The sequence below is a fragment of the Rhipicephalus microplus genome, chromosome 4 (genome assembly GCF_043290135.1).
Source record: "Rhipicephalus microplus isolate Deutch F79 chromosome 4, USDA_Rmic, whole genome shotgun sequence".
Lineage (NCBI taxonomy): Eukaryota > Metazoa > Arthropoda > Arachnida > Ixodida > Ixodidae > Rhipicephalus > Rhipicephalus microplus.
The window spans coordinates 158206007-158230561 of NC_134703.1; the positions used below are offsets into that span (position 1 = coordinate 158206007).

The following is a 24555-nucleotide window of genomic DNA, read 5'->3' on the forward strand; positions in this document are numbered from 1 at the left end:
CAGAGGGAGAGGGCTGAAACGCTCTCACCTGTAGCGGAAATTTGGAGTGAGCTGTCGAGGGTTGATCGAGAAACGCTCATTCGAGAGCAGCGTGAGGACCTCTCGATTAAAGCGCTAATGGAAAGCGTAAACTTAGAAAAAAAGAAAAAGAATGTTTCTTTTTTTGAGAAAGCGGGGCTTTTGTATCGGAGCTACACAAATGCGCAAGGTCGCAAGTATGAGCAGCTCTTAGTGCCACAAAAGTATCGTCGCCAACTATTGGAACTGGTGCATGAAAACGCATGGGCAGGGCATCTCGGCATAAAAAAGAGGAAGGCTAGAGTTTCCCTTCAGTTTTATTGGCCGAAATGCTGGAAGGATATCGAAGACTTTGTGCGCTCATGCGACACTTGTCAGAGAGCGGGGAAATCCACGGACAAGTGGAAGGCACCCATGAAGCTTGTGCCGATTATCACAGAACCTTTTCGGCGCCTAGTAATTGATATAGTCGGGCCATTGCCAGAGTCAAGGCAAGGTTGTCGGTACATCCTGACGGCTCTCTGTGTAGCCACAAAATTTCCGGAAGCGATACCCCTTAAGGAGCTCAATTCCCCTCATGTCGTGGATGCGCTGCTATCTATTTTTGCACGCGTCGGATTTCCTTCTGAAATCCAATGCGACAATGGTAGTGTCTTCACCAGCTGCCTTACCTCTACCTTTATGGATAAATGTGGAATAAAAGTAGTGCACAGCTCGATCCATCACCCGCAATCTAATCCGGTAGAGCGTATGCATTCCGTTCTGAAACGGATACTGAGAGCTCTCTGCTATGAGCACAAATGCGACTGGGAAGCGTGTATTCCTCCCGCTATGTTCGCTCTAAGATCAGCTCCTCATTAGAGCACTGGTTTTAGCCCTGCAGAACTTGTGTATGGCAGGAGTTTGAGAACACCATTGCAAATGCTACGCGAGTCCTGGGAGGGATTCGATGAGGACCCTAATGTAGTTGCGTATGTTCTAGACCTCCTTCAGAGGCTTGGAAAAACGAAAGATCTTGTGGAAAGCCACATGAAGGCTGCACAAGTATTGTCGAAGGAGTACTACGACAAATCGGCGAAGAAGCGCACATTTGAAGTTGGTAGTCAAGTAATGCTGCTGCGGCCGTCCAAAAAGAACAAGCTTGAGGTTCATTGGGAAGGGCCTGCCAAAGTAATATCGAAGCTTTCTGATACCAATTATGAAGTGAAACTAAGAAGGCGGCCGAACAAAATTTACCACAGTAACTTGATGAAACCATACGTTCAACGTCAAGCGGTCGTAAATCTGCTGTTGAATGCTGCAGAGGAAGAGGGAGAAGAAATTTTGAATTCTAGTGATGTAATCGAAGGGGGATCGGAGGTAATCTTGGAGCAGTTGAACCTAGAGCCTAGGTTAAGTGAAGTCCAGAAGGAGGACCTGAGAAGGATTGTTTCCGAGTTTCAAGACGTGTTTTCGGACCGTCCCGGAAACACGACGGTGATCGAGCGCGATATCGAGCTAACTTGTGAGGAGCCAATCCGTAGCAAGCCGTATCGTTGTTCCCCCGTGCAAAAGCAGATCATGAAAGAGGAGATCGATAAAATGCTGGAGTTGGGAGTCATAGTACCGGGCGAGAGTGACTATACATCCCCTCTAATATTGGTTCAGGTGCCAGGAAAAGATCCGAGGCCATGCATCGATTACCGGCGTCTTAACGCAATAACTCGAGACCAAACTTACCCGATACCCAACCTAGAGGAGAGGGTGGAAACTGTGTCACAGTCCAGCTATATTTCCACGTTAGACCTCGTGCGAGGGTATTGGCAAGTCCCCCTTACAGAGCGTGCCAGCCGCTATGCCACATTTGTTTCTCCATTTGGAACGTATCGCCCACTTAAGCTGAGCTTTGGATTGAAAAAGGCACCCTTTTGTTTTTCAGGCTTAATGGACCGCGTTCTTAAAGGCCTCTCCGAGTTCGCTCTGCCGTATATTGACGATGTCGCCATCTTCTCCAACAACTGGGAAGAACATGTCGAGCATCTACGCGTCGTGCTGAACAGGTTGAGAAAGGCTGGCCTTACCGTGAAACCTACTAAATGTCACCCAGGGTGTGGCGAGGTGTCTTACCTAGGGCACGTTGTGGGGCGTGGCCGGCGTAGACCTTCAGAAATTAAGCTAGCCGCTGTCGTGAACTATCCACGACCAACCACAAAATCAGAGATAAGGGCATTCTTGGGCTTGGCTGGATACTATCAGCATTACGTGCAAAATTACTCTAGCATTGCCAGCCCCCTCACTGACGCGCTTCGAAAGTCCGAGCCGGTTAAAGTAGTATGGGACTCAGAAAAGGAGACTGCGTTTTGCCAGCTAAAACAGGCCCTAAGCGAAAAGCCTGTTCTCATGGCACCCGATTTCTCTAAGAGATTTGTGATTCAATGCGACGCGAGTGATCGCGGCATGGGAGCTGTATTGTGCCAGGAGGACAGTGCTGGTAACGAAAGGCCAGTTTTGTATTTAAGTCGAAAACTCAGCGGCAGGGAAGAGGCGTACAGTACCTCTGAAAAGGAATGCGCTTGCCTCGTGTGGGCCATTCAAAAGCTAGCTTAATATGTCTCCGGTTCGAGGTTTGTGGTTGAAACGGACCACTGTCCTCTAACCTGGTTAAATAACATGTCGCCTAAAAGTGGCCGGTTACTGAGGTGGAGCATGATACTCCAACAGCACAACTTTGACGTTCGCTACAAAAAAGGAAGGCTAAACGCTAATGCCGACGCATTGAGCCGTGCGTTTAGTTAGTACCTTCTCAACCTTTCGGTTTCTCGCTGGCGATTCGGGGCAAAATTTTGACCTCATCACGACCTGGGCTGAGCGCTCTCGTTTAGAGTGATCTCAAGGGGCCAACTTTGTGGTATTCTCATTCGTTACGTTGTTGTACGTGGGAAAAAAAATTGAGTTGTCATTTTAAGTCTTGTGTCCCACATGTGCCTCTTGATGTAGAGGGAACAAAATTCCAATAGACACGTAGATAGGTATATGTTGTACTATACTTTGTCTGGTGTTCTGTCGGGTGACCGAGGGCACTTGCTTGTGTCGTATGTTGTCTGTTGTCGAACCGTTCTTGGCAAGTTGCAGAACCATCGACAAGTGCTGAAACCGAAGATGGTCAGAAGAGACGAGTGAAGCTGGTCGACAAGTTGTGGCGACAAGCCAGTGGAGCTGGGATCCGTCGTCAAAAATGGGATGTGTTCCCGGAACAGTCTGGAGCTGTATTCTCCCCATGGCCCTGGAGGCGAACCTGGAGGGACCTGGCGAACGAGCGCACCTGACATCCGAGCCCCGTGGAAGCAGCTCGTCTTTCCGGTGCATTGTCTGGCGGCGGGGGTGCTGTTATGCCAGCGAGTCCTCGTCAAACGTCCGTGCCTCGGAAAAAGGCAATCTGGGTCAAGGCCAGCCCGCAGTCCGCCTGGCGCGATCAACTCGACGGAGTGAACACGCGCGGCGCCTCCCTGGCCCACGTGCATTGAGTCAGCTGCGCACGTGACAGCGAGCCGGCGTCCGCGTGTCTGGTGGTCTGACGCATGGCGCGGCGACCCCCATTGGAGGAATCTGCCCTGACGACCAGCGGCGCTTCTGATTGGACATTTTGGTTGGACCCGGTGCAAATAAAAGAAGCCCTGCGGCGTGTCGCGATCAGCGGTCTTAGGCGAAAGGCTGACCTATGTGTTAGAGAGGAGAGCTCGGCTCTTCGAGTCTCTGTCGGCCCCAATGCCGAAATTGTAACGCCTCTGTATATATGCTGTACATAAACCTTGTTTAACTCACCGTCGTCTCGTCCGCTCGTCTTATCAGCTCTGCGCAGAAGCAGTCGCGAGCTGATAAACATACGCTACGCAACACTTTGAGCGTATCTATCTATCTATCTATCTATCTATCTATTTTGTGTGCACCTGTTGGTTCATTTCTTTCCCAAATGAAGCCATAGCCCCGCCACGGTGGTCTAGTGCTTAAAGTACTCGGCTGCCGACTCGCGCCGGTCGCGGGCGGGTGCGGCGGCTGCATTTTTGATTGAGGTGCATGTAGGCCCGTGTGCTCATATTTGAGTGCACGTTTAAGAACCCGAGGTGGTCGCGATTTCCGGAATCGTTCACTACGGCGTCTCTTATAATCATGTAGTGAATTTCGCACGTTGAACACTACATATCAATCATAATCAAGCAAGCTACAGCGCGGATAAGACACACACACATCAAAGAACGACATCGCGTGTGCTCTTCCTGTCTTATTTTTGTGGTCTCGTGTCTTATCAGCGCAATGGTTTCATTGAACGTAACAAACCAACTAGTCCAAAAGTCTGTTCTCTCTCAACTATTGTTCTCTTTCTGAGCGTGCGGTTTCTCTTCCACTGTGTGTGTGCCAACCTGCGTGCGTTAGGCACTGCGTTATGCTCCTGACCGACCGGGCTGCCGAAATTAGGTGCCTTTCTCCTCTTTTAACCACAACTACCACCAGTGTGCTTTGTGTTTGTCAGTCTGCCTTTTTCTTTGTGTGTGCGTCTCTCGGCGTATATGTGTGTCTGTCGATCTGTCTTTTTCTTCTCTCTGTCAGTCAGCGTGTGTATGTTTGTCTGTCTGCGTGCGCGGTGTGTCTATGTGTGTCTCTCTCATTCCCCTTGCATGTCAGTTCCTTCACCTCCCTGCCTGTCTGTGTGCGTGCTTGTCTGTCCTCCTACACATATCTGTTCGTGACCGTCGGTTTCTCTCCTTGTCTTTATGCGTGCAAGTGCACATTTGTGTGTGTGTTTGTGTCAGTCTGTGTATGTGTCTCTCAGTCTTCAACTCGGTGTGTGTCTGTTTACCTCTCTCTTTCTCTCTCTTTGTCCATGTGTCTATTTGTGTGTCTGTGTGTTTGTTTCTTTGTGTGTGTGTGTCTGTCTTGACCTCTGCGTGCATCTGTCTCCCCCTCTCTCTCTGTTTCTATATCTCTCTTTGTCCCTGTCTGTCTGTCTGTCTGTCTGTCTGTCGGCGTGAGTGAGGCAGCACGGATATTTCGCCTGTCGTCGGAGACCACCTTCACCAAACGAACAGCAATCTTGGCTTACTCGTCTTTTGGCGCCGCCACCTTTTACGAACGAACGCTCCAACGCGAGACAATGGCCTGTATACCTCTGCTCTTCTGCTGCATAGGTGCTTAATATGTTGACACTTACACATTGATCGTCAGGCTGACACCTTGTAACTGCGATTGGATAATTACAAACGGCCTGTAAGTTTTTAAGATTGCTTCAAAGCGGTCATCCCTCAGCAGTGAAGAGTAGCTGCACTTATCTGACTTAGGACGTTGATGATTACTTCCATTTACATGAGAAGATCCAGTGTACCCACCCGATTTGGTACTGGTAGGTCTCTCTTACTTTAACAATGGTATTATTCTATTATACATACAATGGCGCTTGTGATTTTCACAATAAAGCTTCAGCCGTCAAAGTTTCCTATAGAGGGCAGCATGCACGGTTTTCCACCAGGATTACAAATTCTCGGCGTGTCTGCCTGCTTTCAGCGCAGCTGCCATCATTCTGCATGCAGGTTGCTCGCGCTAATCCGTTAACCAGTAGTTTCTCAAGCCCGACAAGTTCTAACAAATTTGTTTACGTGCAGCTGTTCGGACACCATCATGGTTGCCGAACAGCACCTTTTTATCTAACAGCCTTTCTATGTTGAAATTTGTCTCTCGAAAACCTGCGACGCTCTTTGTAATGTGTGCATATTCAATGGTAATGTATTGCGTGTACGTGGTGTCAGTACGTGCTGGTGTGTGCGCTCTATCGGCTCGTCTGTGAAGAGAAGGGGCATAATAATTGCAAGGCGCGCCGATTGCATAAGTTGAAACCCGCCGCGGTGGTCTAGTGGCTAAGGTCGTACGCGCTGGTCCCGGGATAGATACCGGCCGTGGTGACCGCATTTTCGGTGGAGGCGAAAAGGCATGAGGACCGCGTGCTTAGATTTCGGAGAACGTTAAAAAACACCAGATGGTCGAAGTTTTCAGAGGCCTCCACTACGGCGTCTCTCACAATCATGCGGTGGTTTCGGGACGTTAAACCCAAGCGATTTCATAAGCTCATAAAGGTATCTCGGCTTCAAACAAGCGCGAACGTGGAACAGCGTGCTTGCTTTGAACAAACAAGAAGAGCCGAGATTGCCATACCAGAGTGCACAAATGTTAACAAAAAGCGTTGTTGCGGCTTGCACATGCATGCGAGAATACGTGCCAAGCTGGCTGTTGCGGCTAGATTAATGCGATACTGTGCGCCTGAGTGAATATCCCCGGTCGCCAGAGCCCTCCTCGCAAGCGTCGCGCCCCTGTGCTTAGTCAAGGCTCACCCAATGACAAAGCACAGGGATGACGGCGAAAACAACTCAGCCTTTGTACAACACATGCCTCAGGGCTTTTGTTTAGCTTTGCTGTTTTGGCGCTTGGTTTACCCATTACCTTAACGCTATCTCGCACTACTGTATACTAATCGTCTTGTTGTGAGAAAGTTTAATCGAGTATATACATACATATATATATATATATATATATATATATATATATATATATATATATATATATATATATATATATATATATATATATATATATATGTATATATATATATATATATATATATATATATATATATATATATATATATGTATATATATATATATATGTATATATATATATATATATATATATATATATACATATATATATATATGTGTGTGTGTGTGTGTGTGTGAATTCGTATAAGTGAGGGAAAGATTTTTAAATAAAATTCTAAGGACAGCGGGAAACATGCTTCACTGTTTTTAAATTTACCATCGCGGCAGATGCAAGAAGTGTACATTATTATTATTATTATTATTATTATTATTATTATTATTATTAATATTATTATTAATATTATTGTTATTATTATTGAAACATTTACTAAAGAGTTAGGCTGACTTTATAGGATGGCTCCTCAACGTGGTTGACTTCAACGCATCTCTTCTTTTAATAGTCCGACTTGCATGAGCATTACTGTTCAGATTACGTTAAAATTCCATACGTTATTTCATCAACTATATTACACTGCTAATGTAAATAAAAGCTGAATATTCGGGGGTTTAAAATGCGTGCTCTGGTGAGACAACTGCCGATTATGTGTTGATGGCAGCTTCAGGACCACCACGAAAGAGTCAGTGGCCAAAAGAAACTCCCAAGTATTTCCCCGAGGGTGAACATGGTTAAGGGCGAATGCACGGGATGATGCTATGAGGGGGAGCAAAGTTGAAATCCGTCGTCTTGACGCTGGCCTTCATTGCCCTTCTCCGCCTGACGCTTGCGTTGTCGTTCCGCTTCTTGGCCCGCGTTCGCGGCTCGATGCTGACGCCTCATCTCGGCCTCGCGAGCGCGCAGTTCACCATCCGCTGCACGCTTCGCCCGTTTGTCCTCGGCCTCGCGAGCGCGAAGTTCGGCATCCTCTGCACGCTTCGCCCGCTTGTCCTCGGCCTCGCGAGCGCGCAGTTCGGCATCCGCTGCACGCTTCGCCCGCTTGCACTCGGCCTCGCGAGCACGCAGTTCGGCATCCGCTGCACGCTTCGCCCGCTTACGTTCGGTCTCACGAGCCCTTCGCAGCGCCGCCTTGTCTTCCAACGTCGGCGAAACCACCGCGGTACCGTCACCTCCAACGACGGGTGCAGTGCTGGTATTCGGTTGTACTGCATTCGTTGTTGATGGTAGCGTTGCCTCCGGGACATCCATCGCACGACCCGCTCTCCACGGGAGACTGAGAGAGAAGGCGGGCGTGCGAGAGAGAGGGGTGCGCGCGCAGCTGCAGCGAGCGAAGGGGGAGGGGGACGTGCGCAGCGGCGTTAAAGATATAAGGCGCGTTGCTGACACCGATATCAGCGTCGCGTCCGTGGTTTATTAGGTAGAGCGTCGCGCTGCGGCCTGCCAAGTCCTCTTTCTTTTAAAGATAGAGAGAAGACTGCGGACGCCGCCGATGGCGGTGGATGGTTTGGGGTCGCTTATAAAGTGTATTCACACTTAAAATTAGCCGCGTATCTTCGTCCTTTGCTGCAGAAGATGTCAATCTGTGGTATGGAGAGAGAGAATAAAACATTTATTTGCGACAGAGGAAGGAGTGTCGGTGAGTGGGCTCCTTTGTACGGGATCCCATTGGCACGGGCCGCTGTCCTCGCTCGTCTCACGAGGGCCTCTTGGGTCTTCGGGTCCGAGCTGGACAGAGCTGCCTCCCACCCTACAGAGTTGTGGTGTGCTCTGAGTTGTAGAGGTCGATTAAGTGGGCATTCGCATACCATGTGGTACGGGTTGGTTGTTTTAATGATGCAGAACCTGCACTGTGGTACATAAATGTTAGGATCTATTATGAACAGTATGTATGGATTGGGGAATACAAGGTCTGCAGGCGACGCCACGCTACCTCAGATTCTTTACTGAGCTTTGGCCCCGGGGGCGGAAGTTTCCATCTTTCAAGTCTTTGATGTTCTAGAATATCTGTGTATGTTAGGAGGCACTGCGTGAGGTATGACGCCATCTGACGGTATTGTGAAGAAACGATAGTCTTTTAAAACTCTGAGCCAATGGTAGGTGGTAGCACCAGCTCGCTCTTGTTAAAGCCCCCGAATTCCGCAGCGAAGCGTAGAAAAACGCTCATTCTTTTCCTTCATAGTGTCGCTCTGTCAGCGCAGCGTTATAAACTCTTCGGTCTTCAGAAAAACGCATGTCTGCATTTTATGAGTAAAAAGGCTCACTGTATGGCACTTATGTATAGTTGTTGTGCCTCAAATATGCGTATTTCGTGGCTGTAAATGTTCACAAGTATGAACGCAGCCACCAGATCGAGGTGTGTTTTGGCCTTGAGCAAGAATTAAAATGAATCATTCAAGAGACATACTAATGTAAAGACAATCAGATACTCACTTTTTATTTGTTTTTTGTTGTTTAGCGAGTTATGTACACATGTATACATATCTTTTTGTAACGAATGTATATGTGCTTGTGCATATTCTGTTTTGTTGAGTTGTTCTGTTGAAATGTTATTTAAGTTCACTGTATATGAAAATAAGTTTCCCTGAACACAGTGGAGTTAGTACCAAGTATTCTGAGTCGTCAAACAGTTTTTGTATACATTTTCAGCGTTACAGAAGAATAGAATGATCATGGTTCAGTAGCTTAAGAAACAGAAACGCAGGGTCAAGGTTATTTCCTCAGAAGATAGCATACACCATTTTTCGTGGTAAAGAATGGCAATGTTGAATTACTTCTACTGCCGTTTTGGAAGTTAGTGGCATAGAAAAAACATGTTTCTTTTCTTCACAAATAAAATGTGATTCTCTTCAAGCTAAGAGACCTTTTGTGTTCCCTTTTCTATTTGTTTTCTTTAGCGATATGTGATCTGAGACAGCAATGCAGCTCTACGTGACATCGTGCTTATGCTCTCTTGTTTGTATGTCCCACTGAAGTCAGTGGGCTTCACGGGGCATTTATACTCACCTGAACAGGTAGGTGTTACTAGTATGCAATGAACTTTCCTGTTTGAAGTATCGATAGAAAGACAATCGTCTTTAATAACGTGCCACAGGAGAAACCTTTCCCTTTCAAAATGATCGCAGAGCAATGCATTCAACAATTCTGCGTCTGTTCACAAAAGCTGCTTTGGTTTCTTCTGTTCGTTAGTGGCACTGGCTATGCAAGCAATCCTATAGAACAAAAAGATAAAGAATAAACATAAGTTTTCCTGCCCTGTGCCACAACCTTCTCTGGTAACGCTGTGGTGCTTCTCCGACACGCGAATGCTGGCAAAGTTGTCCCGCGCTCAGAACCAGCGTCAAGCGGGTCGTTTGTCCCGCTGCCTGGGTCGCCGAGAATCTCGTGCAGACAGACGAGCCGCGCGAAGCGACGGCCATTCGCGTCGCTGTCCGGCGGTCGTAAAAGAAACGCAGCCTCCTCGCCGGTCTTCGCCGTTCGGACGAGCACGCCGAATGACATTGTTTTGGCCGCGTGACCGTGACGGACACGCTGACGTGCTTACCCCGCCCCTCACTCTACCCTATTTTATTTTTCTCTTTCCCTTTCAGCTGCTCCGCTAGCCAACCTTCAGAGAATGCGCGAGCCTGGACATGTTTTTTTTTTTTTTTTAGCGGCAGCCATAGCTAATCGCCCTTTCAAAACCGCGTATGGGGGGTTGCTTTTTTATATAGACCGTTAATTTGGTTCAACGCAGCGAGTTGTTTCTTTGTAGTAATTCGCTCCCTTTTTTAATCACGCTTTTGTTCCCATCCTCGCCCAACTCTATACTGAAAGTCTGCGCACGCGTTCCATGCGAAAGTGACCGCTGTCCTGTCGTGCCGTTCCCCTTCTGCAATGACCGTTAATATTATTTCCATTATTTCACAACGTCCGTGCGCGCTTCAATATGGCGGGTCAGTCTGCTCTGCTCGCCTCATTTCGCGGCTGAACCAACGTGTTTCCCAGGTGATAGCCCCCCCCCCCCCCTCCTTACCAAAACGTTGGTCCCGCCAGCCTCCGTCGGCGCTTCTAGCCGCGATGGCTCTCTTAATGAGCCGCACTGAGCCGGGTTTAGAAGCAATTGCACTACCCCCTGCTCACCTCCTATGTGATGAGCTTTCGCCGCTTCTCAGCGAGGGCTCATATTCTTCTACGTCGATGACAATCGCCACGTACGGCAGATGTGGCCCGTCGTCTTTTCATTCGCTTACAAGTTTGATCAGCGAGTTGCAGTCGTGCTGTCACGTAGGCGCAACGTGCGTGCTAGTGTTCGGTTTGCGATACAGTTGACCTCCTGAACCAACTAGGTTAAATAAATGCTAGCCAGCAGTCTGTTTTGCAACCACCACGTGTGCCAGCCAAAAATTGACTGCATCAGGCGGGCCGCCGAGGAAAGAATGAATTGGAGATCGCGTACTTCCTATAGCAACGATAAAAAGATTTGAGGGTGCATGTATTTATTCATTGTCAAATATAATGTTAAAGTGGTTTGAGTATCCTCGGTAATCTCAAGTAAATATATTTAGTAACCTGGTATGGCGTATACAGCATGCTGCTACACGCATCGGTTAGGCTCGGCGTGCAATATTCCCATCAGATCGTTTAAATTTGTCATTGAGATCAATATATCTTAGATGCATGCATGTAACTCACCGCGAGCTGTGTGACGCCATGCCACTAAGTCTGTTCATTGCATCGGCAGGCGGTGTTTGGATTTTTGGGAAAGACCAATGGAGGGACAACTCGAATACTATATCAGCCTTTCTTTATTGAAAGAAGGGGGCTGCGTTCGAGCAGAAACGAGCAACACGCGGTGACGGATGGAGGTTTCCGCCAAAAATATCGAATGGGAAAGGAGGCCCACCGCTCTGAAATAAACCACCCAAATAATCAGCCCATATGCATGCAGTGATTCAAAAAACGAGAGGCCATGAAAACTATCGGCAGACATGTGCGCTCGCTGAATGCACGGAGTATTTGTTTGTGCTTTTCATTATTGGAGTTTAGGCTGTCATTGTCAGCGACGAGGAATGAAACGGGGACACCGTCTCGGCTTCTTTTTTGAGCGCTCGCTTCAGACGACGCCGGCAAAGTAGAAGGAGCCGCTCCAGCCTGTCTGGATCGCATCAAGCCAATTCCTTGTTCGTTATGACTCCGTCCCGAAAGCAAGGTTTATCGATTTTTTTACGCCCGCAGGTGAAAGATAAGCGCAAAAGGAAACGAGCCTGTCCTTAGAACAAAGGATCAGCCAGACGTCGAAGCGAGGAGAGGTCTTTATATGAGCGGAGAGCGATGGTGCGCCAGAAATCGCGCGCTTAGGGATGGTTGCCGATATCAGCTCCAGGAAACTGATATGCAGGACGTTTCCCTCGTCCCTAAGGTTTCCCTTCATCCCCCTGGAAGCGGCGGGAGACAGTTTGGTTCTGAGTAACATAGCTACATCCGGTTGCAGCCAGCTAAATAAAAGCTTCCAGCGTTCTCAATTGTTATTTGCAGTGAAAAGATGAAAAAAAGACTAATGGTGATCGGTATAGGGGCAAATAGACCTGCAGAGATGCAAATTTCATCATTACTTTATCGGCAAGGGCACCAATGAAAATAAAGATATAAAGACATTATGGAACCTTTAAATAATAATACTTGTTTAGGCCACAGTCAGAATTCGATTCCGCGACCTTCTTGTACTTGTAGCACATTTAAAATGAAAGACTAGCACAGTGCGGAACCTGGGCTTTCCATGCGTCCGCATGGTATACACCACAGACGCTTAAGTCTACATGTATCAGCAAGCATGCGGAACACTACTCTAAATAAATGAGGCAGCACCACGCCACGCCTATGGTCAAACACAACGTGCAACATGGCCGCACACAATTCGTTGCACAGATGCAAGAGTTTATGTACGGTGACAAAGCCCGATGTGGCAACATCAAACGTTTCGGAATAGTCCCGAATCATCACATGGTCTCTACCATTAACGCCACTTCTTCAGATAGCTCGTCGGCCTGTGCGTCCGAGCAAGTGGGCATTGCTGTGGCCAACCTGGACGACAAGCGCGGCAGTACTTGTATCATCAGCGACGCAAAGAAGGGCGAACCCTTATCGATGCCCACCGTGTCCCTACCGCCTTGGGTTGCACATGAGGGACACGTCTATTATGTGCATTCCATATCTTCATGCCTTCTCCCACAGTATGAAAAATGTGGGAAACAGATTTCGTGTTAGCGTGGGTTTTTTTTTTTTTTGGTCCAGCAATAAGTTGGGCCTAGTTTCCACAGAGGCGGATAGAAAAAACAGAGCACAAAGAAAAAAAGTGGAGCAAATGTGAGGTCATACACCAGGAAACAGTAGTATGATGTGGATAGGGTGTGGTATATCTCATGCTCTTGTTATGTGGTAAGTGCTATATCGGACAGACCGGGAGGTGTTTGAATAACCGTCTAATAGATCACAAGACATCGCTGAAGGCCCACCCTTCGTCGAATCTGTGTCTACACTTGAGAGATTACCAGTGTCAAGCTTTACTTCGAGAAACAAAGGTGTTGTCTCGGTACAGAGACAGCACAGCGAAAGAAGTTCGTAAGGCTTTTTACATTCTTATGTATGAGGACACGTGTGTCGCGTGGCCTTCGATTGTACTGCACCCACTAGAGATATATTATCTAACTGCCAACCTTTAATCTCTTCCATCATTCCTTACTACTTATACGTGTTTTTCGGTTAATAAAGTTTCAGTTGCTAGTATGCGCTTGTGCATGTGCCATGTGATTTGATTTATATGTGGAGTTTAACGTCCCAAAACCACTATATGATTATGAGAGAGTCTGCCTTGTGTGTTCTTGATTTTTTTTCGCGCAGCTTTTGCACTTATCTATTACCAAGTCACCCACCGTTCAGTCCTCTTAAGAAGTCTTCTTGACAAGCGTGTAGTTGGCGAGTTAATTTCCGCTGAATTTTTATTACTTGTTAATATGTATGGGAAGGCAAACATTAAAGTAGAATACATAAACATAAAAACACTTCCCGGTTTTTGAGCCCTAGATCAAACATGAAGCCGCGGAATCGCGCTGTTTCGGGGTTGGCTGTAAATGTTACGGAGGTGGGCGTGGCGATCATGTCGTCCTTTCAGAGACGGACAATGGCTGCATTATAACAAAAATAATGAGACCTTCCAATGTGTGACGCTTTCTTCCGGTCGTACGACACCACACATGGGAACTCGCAGGGCCTCATCCGGCCAGCCACAAGCTGTGTGGTTATTAAGGCAGAGCAAGCACATAGGTGCTATAGCAGATGGGTTAGCTAGATCAACAACTCCCATCCCAGCCTGTTTGCTCCGACGATGATATCCGCATGGTAATCCGGCGTAGTGGCGCGTCAATGCATCTCGTGTTGTTTTTGTTTGCTTTTGAATAAGCCTCAATAAAGACAATTTCTCTTCGATCTGTTTTGTTTTGTATTTTTAGCAGCTGCAGAACATCGCCAGCTGCACCGCGGTACCTGGACAAAGGTGCACAGCGACTAAACAGCCAGAATAAATAAACTAAGTAATAGAAAGTAGTTCTTCATCGGCAGACCTGTAGGTCTGCATATACAAATTAATTGGTTCAATTGACATTGGTTGATTTGCACACATACCCAAATAAAGTGGGCCCATATCCGAATAAAAGTCTAAGCGCGTGTGATATCTAGTGTCCCACAACAAGAAAGTGCCTCATTCCAGAATCATCTTGTTTCACCGAGCAATATTACCGCGAAATAATGGTAGCTGTAAATAGTACCAGCGTTGCAAGCTTTGCGTCATCATTTCATGTGCATTTTAAAGTCATGTCATTTTAAAGTGAGTCATTTTAAAGTCATTTTTGTGGTTATTCCTTTAATACTAAATATTAACTGTTGCCACAAAGGGCGTCATAAGCTGCTTCACCTTCTCTGGGAAATGGAAAGGGCTTCGTTAACCCAGTTTTTTTATGATATCTAGGGTTTGACGACAAAAACACATTGTGATCATCAGGCACACAATAATGCATAGCTCTGGAAATATCGGCCGCCTGTTTTTTGTTGTTTTTTAACTTCACGACATCACACTTCATTCGAGTCTTTAGCATGTCATTCCCCGGGATAGGATGCGCGACCTTCGTGGGGTCAGCAGGCGAGCACTGCGACCGTTACACCCCCACCCCCCTCACTTTTACCCTTAGCCCGAACAGTCTATCTGTTAACGGCAATACTCCCAAGCTTCCAATGATCACCGCTAGCTAGCCTAAAGGTTTAAAGCACATTCGCGCAGTGGCATGGTTCCACAGGGAGGGAAGTGAAGTCGCCTGATTCCATTTCTCAAAGCCGGCAAGTCACCTTTGGACATTTCCTCTTACCGCCCGATTGCCCTCGCGAGCTGTGTGGGAAGAGTTATGGAATGATTTTAACGCGTCTGGAATGGTACTTAGAGTTCTACGAAATATATGCAGATGCCATGTCCGGGTTCAGACGAGGCCGCTCGTCATTTGACAATGTAGTAGACTTGGTGACATATGTAGAACACCAGAAGGCCTGCAAACGGTTATCTGCTGCTCTATTTCTTGGTGTTAAAGGGGCGTATACGACAATGTCACCCACGAAGCCATTCTTAGGGCATTAGAAGGAGTGGGACTCGGTGGCAAGATATATACGTGGGTTCAGAGCTACCTACAGAATAGATCATTTCACGTGCAGACAGAGAATGGCCCGACACCCGAGTATTACTGCAGCCGAGCAGTCCCGCAAGGCGGAGTGCTAAGCCCGACGCTGTTCAACCTCACACTCATAAGACTACTTGGCAAGCAACCAAGCAGTGTACGACTTTCCATTTATGCTGATGACATCTGTGTGTGGACATCAGGTGTGACTCGACTTCAACTTCGCGCTCGACTTCAGAAGGCAGCATCAGTGACATCGCACCACCTACGCAAACAATGGCTCGAAATCGCAAGTGGAAAGTGTGCGCTCGTCGTTTTCACCAAAAAACCAATGTCCGCATATAAATTAATGGGCAGTTGGTGTCATGCTGCCGGAGTCACAGGTTCTTGGAAGTCGTAATGGACCGAAACCTGTCTTGTACACCCCACGTAAACTACGTGAAAAAGCGGCTGACCGCCATTTGTCACTCATTAGGTTTCTTGCCGGGGAAAGTTGGGGAATGTCTGTCGAGTCTATGTTACCGCTGTACAAGGTATTATTTATTGGATTCCTGCGTTACAGCCTACCTGTTATATCTGACATGTGCAAAACGAACCTGCGCACAATCCAACATATTCAAGCCCAGGCACTTAGGATATGCCTTGGTTTACCCCGCTGCGCATCGACAGCTGAAACAATTGCCATTGCACAGTACTACTCAATCATTACTCACTTCACCATTGAAACGATGCGTACGTACCTCAGGCAACATGCTAGGAATCCTTCCCACCACTTGGCAACCCTTGCTACTGAGAGTCCCCGCACAAAATTTAGTGCAATTGTCTGTGCCCATCGCGCGTCGTTTATGTCAGGTTTTACGCCTGCTGAAAAACTGGTGTATCCTCCGTGGTGCCTGAAACTTCCGCAAGTACGTGTTTCAATTCCAGGAACACAGAAAAAGATCGAATTTGCCTTCATCAGCCCTAAGACAATTGAGCTTGCACCTTCTGCATGAAATGTACAAAAACCACGTGCACATAACACCGATGGTTCAACTACAGCGTCTGGTTCTGGCGGTGTGGTGGTGATTCCAGCTACAGGAATCACTCTGCGAATCAAGCTGTCACATGTCACTACGTCTACGGCCGCAGAACTTGCAGCTTTGCGAGGCGCCCTAGCGTACATCAAATCCCAGAGACCGTGTAAATGAGCCGTGTTTTCCGACTCGAAACCGGCCCTACAGAGCATGCAGTCAGTTTTTCGACGAGGTTGCCATGAAATGTAAACTTACGAGGTTGTCAAGCTTCTTCACCACGTCGTAGAAACAGGCCACGAGGTCAAGTGTCTGTGGATACCTGCCCATTGTGGGATCAGTGGCAAAGATTCCTCAGACAACGTGGCTCGCACATCACACCAAGAAGAGCACACCCTTCCGATTCCTTTGTCAAGGACTGACGCTGCAAAGCAACTTCGTCAACTGGCACGTAGTCTGTGTGTGCTGGAGTGGAACACCCCAAACATAACACATACGAGACTCTACCAAATAAACCGTCGACTGGAACTTCAACCTCCATCCGGACTTCGTCGACGTGAAGCTTCGCTTTTTTGTCGCCTTTGGATGAGGGTTGCCTTCACAAAAGCATATACAACCCTCATCAAATTGGCCGACAATGCGGAATACAAGTCGGCTGCACCAAAGAAGACATCGACCATCTGATATGCCATTGCCCTCGATTTACCTCTGAAAGACAGAAGCTTTTGGATGTATTGCGACAATTGGACGATCGGCCACTCTCTATGCAGATGCTACTGGAACACCGTCCTCGCCTTTCGTCGGCTCAAAAAGCAGTCAAAGCTGTCTTGTGCTCTTTGAGGACTACAGGCCTACGTGACCACCTTTAACTTTTGTATAGTGCCACGGCTGCATACGCGTCAGCCTATTGACTGACAATTTTTTTTCTCTCTCTTTCTCTTCTCTTTCCTCTCTCTCTCTCATTTTTATGACCCCCTTCTCATTCCCCCAGCGTAGGGTACCAAACTGGGCATGTGCCTGCTTAACCTCCCTGCCTTCTCTCTTGCTGTTAATCTCTCCACCCACGCAGTCGAGCTGTTCACATGACGAGTAACAGGCATTTTTCAAGTGCTACACGGATCATCTAGTATATCATTCATTCAGAGCCAAACAAAAATTATGATTTACGCATGACGTACCTTCAGTTCAGACAATTCAAAACCAAGCGATAAGAATTCTCACATCAAGCCCATATCTCTCTAACGCTAAGTCACTACTTCACAAAAACAATATATTAACTGTATCTGAGCTAGTTAAATATAACCTTGGTATTTACATGTATAGAACTATAAATAACCAACTTCCACATTTCACTACCATTCTCTCAAATAACAATGTCACAAGGTTTGCCCTTAACAATAACTTTCTACTGCCAAAAGTTCGCACCAATTATGGCAAACAAACCATTCATTTTTCCGGAATTTCTTTTTGGAATAGTTTGCCTTCCGACATTAAAGTATGCCGTTCCCTGAAGGAAATTGAATCAAAGTTAAAAAATCATATCATGTCAACTAACTAGCCTGTTTTGCTGTTTCTTAATTGATCCTGTTCATTGTGAGTTGTGTTCTGTAATCATTTGTCATTGAAGTTAGCACGTTATTCTTACTTTTAAATTGTTTCTGTGAGATTACAAGGGTATATTCTTACTTTTTTTGTTTCAATTGCATTTTACTGTAGCTCTGTCTCCCTGCTATGTACATCACAATCATTCTCAATTCTACATTGTACAAGAGTTCCCTTGCAGTCTCTGACTATGGGACCTCTTTCTGTATATCATGCACATGTATTCTTCTTCATTTAGCACAATAAAACCTTCTGTTCTGTTCTGTTCTGTACCGGCAATCAGCCATCTCTTTTTCCCGCGGTTGGAACAAACACGTGCTGCAGCAATCCATTACGCTGCGTGGCGTGCAGAAGAAACCACGCCAAATGACTCAGATTTAATGCCGGATGTCAAAATGCCAGAAATAACATGCAATAAATTCTTCCAGACATGCACTGATTTAAATATGTTACATGTTGGGACATACGCGCCAAAACTACGATATGAATATGAGGACGTGCACTGACATCACACATTGCACGCGCCTCTGGCTATTCGCCTTCGTCCAAATGCGACCGCAGCTGACGGTATCGAACCCGCAACCTTCGGCTCTATACAGCTGAGCACCGCAACCACTATATCACTGCAGCGGGATGCTGGTATTTGAAGTACCACGTTAATAAAAAAAACAAATATAATTGAACAAACTCAACATCCATCGATAAATTATAACAATGTCGTTTATGACCCGATCGATGGATACAAGTCCCCGCAGTAAGTAATTTCTGAGTAATCGAGCTCTTCCAGTATACTTGTGGGATAGTAATAATTATTAAAAATATTCGAAAGAAAAAAAAAGAAAGTTCGTTGTTTTGAAGCACGGAATTGCGTACAAATAGCGCCACAGAAAGTGGCGTAAAAGTTACGGTTTAATAGTTTCCTCGAAAACTAGCAATCGTAGTTCTAAAAAGCCCAACTATATTATTTAGAGATTGATTGATATATGGAGTTTATTGTCTCCAATTCACCTTATGATTATGAGAGACGCCGCTAGGGAAAATTAAACCAGCTGGGGTTCTTTAACGCACACCCTAATCTGCAGCCGTGGGAATACAGAATTTTCGCCTCCATCGAAAATGCAGCCGCCACAGCCGGGATTCGATACCGCGACCTGCGAGTCAGCAGCCAAGTATTTTGATCTTATGACCCTAGTGGCGGGGCGACCTTTCAAAGCGAACAGATGTGACGGATGAATTCATAATTTATTGCACTTGATATTCAAAATCTTGAAGGCGTTGTAATGCACTACTCCCTTTTTAAAGCTATGCAAATTACATAGGTTTTGTTCACTGTCGAGGTATGGCTTTATGGATTTCACAGAATTGCCATATTCTTTTTCACCGACGCTTAAGAGTTGTATATCTGATAGCCTCCCCTTGTAATTATGTTTCATTACTCAAAATGTTTCTCTAACAGGCAGGAGCCAAAATAAAATTGTTCGATTCACATGATGGCTAGATATTACATTTTTTATGGCGGAAAAGCAATCAAACAGAGTGCTTCGGCAGCCGGAGAAAACGTCTTTTTTACCCTTGTAAGCTTAAACTGTGTTCGCCGAGTTAAAAGGGTAATATGCTTCTTCGATAAATAAAGTCCACGCGGACGATCCCGCTTTGATGCACTTATCACTTTCAATTCCTTTTGCAGTCATTTAACGATCACTTATATTTCCCAAAGTAATCAGCACACGCTAAATAGGGTGATTCGAAAGAACTTTACGGCGCACGTTAAAAAAAGTCAAATTCTTTTTTAGTCGTCAAGAGATAACTGCATTAAAGCAACAGAGAATCGTACCAAGTGACGCATGCCGAAATTACCCGAATTCTCGTGGATTAGCTCAGCACAGATATGAACCAATTTCCTCCTTATTACTGAAAATCGCGGCAGTTATCGTAACGTTGGGTGATTAAGCTGACGACGTTTTCACCACTCTATGTGCCGATGGGCACAAAAGGAAAGCCCGGTGGTTTCACACGGTTGCGGTGGAAATAAATTCTCGCGTTAATCAAACGTGCAATTGTGCCGAATTTTCCAAATGGCTACGAGTTCTCATCGAAGAAAACTCGCATAACGCGCTGTCCGCGAAACACACTCTCACTATAGGTTTACGTGTTTATTATTTTTTGCTGATAATAATTACTGAAGGAACAATGGGCCTGTTTGCTGTTCTGTTATCTAACTGTTTTGGTGTGGAGAGGTTGAGATCCATATAGCGAATTCGCACACACCATATCAATAAGTTCTGCAGGGAAAAAATACTGAACGGCACCCAAAAATGAACAATCCAAAAAAATACATAATAGTACACTAAAACCAGTCGAAATATCATGGCAATGCACAGTTTGCTCGCAGCAGTTCACACTGTCAAACTGTTCACGCAAACACCTGCCGTTTCCACTGTCAGTATATGCCCAAACACATTTCAAATATATCAGTTCCTGGCTGTCTATCACAGGCGCTTATCCAGTCTGGTCTCCTCTAAGAAGTATGTCAGGAAGGTGTTTGCCTTATTTTGAAGATGCACCTCGGGCCATGGTTCAAGTAATTTATGGAATGTGAGGAGCTGTCTGTCCAAACTTGCTATTTTAGTCCTTAATTTTTCTCTTTCATTCGCGTATTCAACGCACTCCAAAAGAATATGGCGAACATTTTCTTCTGCATGACCACAATGGCATTCCGGGGAGCTGATTCGATGTGCAGGAAGCTGGTTTTATGCAGGAAGCTGTTTGTGTATGCTACTTTCCAGCGAAGTCTGTGGAACAATGTCTTTAGGTGTCATGAGACATCTGCCTTTATGAAATATTTTCTCCGTGGATCAACCTCATAAAGTACTGATTTCTTTGATTTAGGGCTATCGAACCACTTCTCCATCGAACAATGGTTAACTCGTTGTGTTATAAAATGACAAATATTCGCCCCAGACATAGAGATTGCGCAATCCTGTCCTTCGTTACATGCTTTTTTTGCGATACTGTCAGCCTCTTCGTTTCCCTTTATTCCAATGTGACCGGGTATCCATTGAAATACATTGTTGTGATCCTGCTTGCGTTACAGTGTTGTGGAATACAATGTTATGCTTGTTTGCGTTATTTCAGAAATAAAAGACCACGTGTGCTATGTTTAGGTATCCTTAGTTTCAACAATTTCAACCAACATCGCGCTGTTTTCTGCAACTAATTAAAGTTTGCATGTGCACCAGCTATTTGTTAGGCAGAGTGGCTGGTGTACAAACTGACGTAAGTACACGCGAAGAGCGACATAATGGAGTGCAAATCAAAATTTTTCCCAAATCTGTATGGAGTAACGCATTTGTCATTCCTGCGGCACCTACATACCATAAAATTCAGGAAAATAATTTTTATTTTTGAGGGGCTTCCCTTTTTGATGCATGTTTGTATAATATGGTAAGACAATATTGACTCCCGATCTGCAGTAGCAGCCTTTAATGGGGCACCTTTTGCGACTCGAGCTCAGCCTCACAAACACTACATGGTTTACTTCGAGGCGTGGATTACACGAACAATAGGTGTGTAAGATAATTCGTGACTGTACCACCAAGCACTCGATAAAAGGACATAATATTATCATACAGTGGTTGCCGAGTTATGGCGGAATTTGTCGGCAATGACCACGTAAATGAAGCTGCACCATGGGCTCATGTCCGAAACCTGCTGGCCCCCATACCATTTTCGCGAATAGAAGCCACGCGGCGTCTGCAATCATTTGCTCGCCCAGTCACGCTTCTACAATGATTCCGCAGGGTTTTTTCCAATGCACTCCTGTATTCGATTAACCCAAATTTGAAACTTTGCTTGCCACCCTGGCTCTTACAACGCGAAGCACCTTTGCTGTGTCGCACGTCATTGGACGTAGCATTTACGAATGCGTATTCCTTCTTACGGGAATGGCCAGTAGTGTGGCACGCAACATTTGCGGCTGCGAAGGAACACTAGTGCACATTCTATGCCAGCGCATATCATACCATGATTGATATGTGGCATTTAACGTCCCGAAACTACCGTATGATAATGAGAGACGCCGGGCTTCGGACATTTCGACCACCTGGGGTTCTTTAACGTGCAACCAAATCTGAGCACACGGGCCTACAACATTTCCACATCCACCGGAAATTTAGCCGCCGCAGCCGGGATTCAATCCCGCTACCTGTGGGTCAGCAGCCGAGTGCCTTAGCCACTAGACCATTGCGCCGGGGCAGCGCCTATCAAATATACCAGACTCAACGACGTGGTATGGAAACCAACGCTCGTCACCTAGATTCACGGCCACTGACACACACACACACAAAAAAAAACATCCCGGGGCCTTTGCCTTCGATTTCAAGTATGTTGAATACCACGAAAGCCCTCTCGTGCCTCTTGGAGACCATCGAACGTCATGAGCGCCTGTGCACAAATAGCGCGCGTTCGGGCTATGTAGTTTCAAGCTAACTATTCATACATCTTTTTCTTACTGTTCTTATTTCTTTTCTATGCTTTCTTGTCTGTTATTCTCATTTTCGCCCAATGGAAGTGGAGGGTCGCCAACGAAGTCATAGCTTGGTTAACCTACTAGCCTGTCCTGTTTTTTCTCTCTTTATTGTATTGAAGTTTATCAAGCTGTGGACATCTATTATTCTCGGTGCTTCTGCTTGGACACCCTCCATCAATGCAGTGGTGCAACTCCTCTACATATTTGACCAAAAGGTCACAATGAGGACGTCGTGGTCGTTGCGTGGAAGCATCAAGAACGAATGGTCATCTTTGAAAAAAAAGGGGGGGTTACACTAGGCGGCACACTGGGGTCCAATTGAGGAGAAAGCCTTATATGCCTTTTGAAACATGAAACATGACGCCATCACTCGCGTTCACGTCGGCACCAACACGCGCGATTGAAAGAATCCTCTTTTGATGACGACACAAGAGAATGTCATCACGACGTCACAGATGGCTAAAGTTGGTGATATCATCACGACGTTACTATGACGTTACATGCTGTGACGTCACCAGATAGCCTCACCACATTACATTGTCGCTTGACCTATGGTGCGCCGTTCAAGCAGGCAGTTCCAAAACAAGTGAGGCGCAAGAAAGGTTATAGCCTACATGGTCTCATCTTGGAGACACGCAAAACCACTTTAGGAGCCGAAAACTTACGGATGCGAGCTGCAAACGAAAACACATTCAGTGAGAAGAAAAGAAAGGTGATGGCTTTTTCACTTTGAGACGTATTAGGGTAACGCGTGAAAGCCTATTTGAATTTTTTATTTGAGTGCCATTAGAATAGCGCAAGTCAGTCAATCGACTATGTATTGAAATGAATGTTATTGAAACGAATTTGACAATTCCCAGTAATAATTAGGAGGGAATGCAGTCCAACGAAAAGCTACGTCATTACAATATATTGCCGTGAATTATCTATTGAGATATAAGTTTTTCGCCAATAAGTTCTCGGGCAGTTCATTTATTTGCTCAAAGGGAAAACAACCCTGCACCTATGCTGTTATAATCTGGCAGCTAAGGTCTTCTCTCTTGCTTTCCATCAACATATGCATGATTATTTTCATACTTTGGTTAGAAAGAAGTTAGCACTTTAGGCATGCTTAAGAAATATCAGTTACCTCTACTGATGACCCAAACAGTTATATCATACACTATAGGAATAATCAGTTATTTTTTACTGATGACTGAAAAATTGATTTCTTTTAAATAACTTTCCGGTTCGCCGTTGGGTCCTTGCTGCGAAAAGTTGGGAATGTGAAACTTTAGATAAAATTACTCGCCCCTCAAAAAATTGTGCAGTATATTTTATTTGAAATGCAGAATAAGGAGACTCTTTATGGACAATATTTAGCAGATATAATCTGCCAAGGCTTCCCAATGCAAGCGAATGATTTCTCTAAGCTAGTGCTGAAGGCTGACAAATGTAAATAAACAAAGAATAGAAAAAAAAACGCCACCCATGCACTCCATACAAATGGCTTACCTGCGAAAGCTGAAACGTGCGGCTCCAGCGTTTATTAATGGGTTCAACTCGACGCTGTACGCAAGCCTTTCACAATCATTGGTTACAATTTCGTGCATTTTATGTGATTAGACAGAAGTCTGCAGCTTGGCTTTACCGCAGTGCTTATTTCACCTGCCGCACATTGTGCCTTACAGGATCACTGTCATGGAGGAGTGTAATGAGCGGTTAAATGCATTTCGCTATTCGTTAAGCACAGTGGTTCTTCTCGAACCACAGGCGGTCACAGATGTCGCAGCCGAAGCTGCCACTGGAGAAACTTCCGCCCGAAGCAGGTGCTCGCACTTGCGTATACGCTCCCGATATCATCCAGATCACGCTGTTGTGCCCGCAACGTGCTGAATGAAACGTCACGCTCTGCCGCAAGGCGACAGGAAGTGCAGTAATGAACTTATTAAACTTTAAGTAACAATAAAAATGATGATAGTGGAGCTTGCTCAAAACACATTGGGTGAACTCGTGAATATTCTTGACGAGGGCCTCCTTGTATACGATGGCCTGCTATGAAGCTGGCACTAGAGGTGAATGTCGAAGACGGCACTGTCGCCCACGTTCGGTTGCAGGGACTGCACGAGAAGAAACTCTCCTTGGAGCGCGGCGATGGTGTTGGCACGAGATTTGCTGCGTGGAGACGTACTCTCACCAATTTTTT

At 45.9% G+C, this 24555-nt stretch overlaps 1 protein-coding gene across 2 annotated transcripts in view; it reads right to left on the reverse strand.

Moving 5' to 3' along the window:
- The window catches only part of LOC119172929 (nephrin), a 383863-nt gene that overhangs the window by 260669 nt on the left and 98639 nt on the right, over positions 1-24555 (reverse strand). The window lies entirely within an intron of this gene.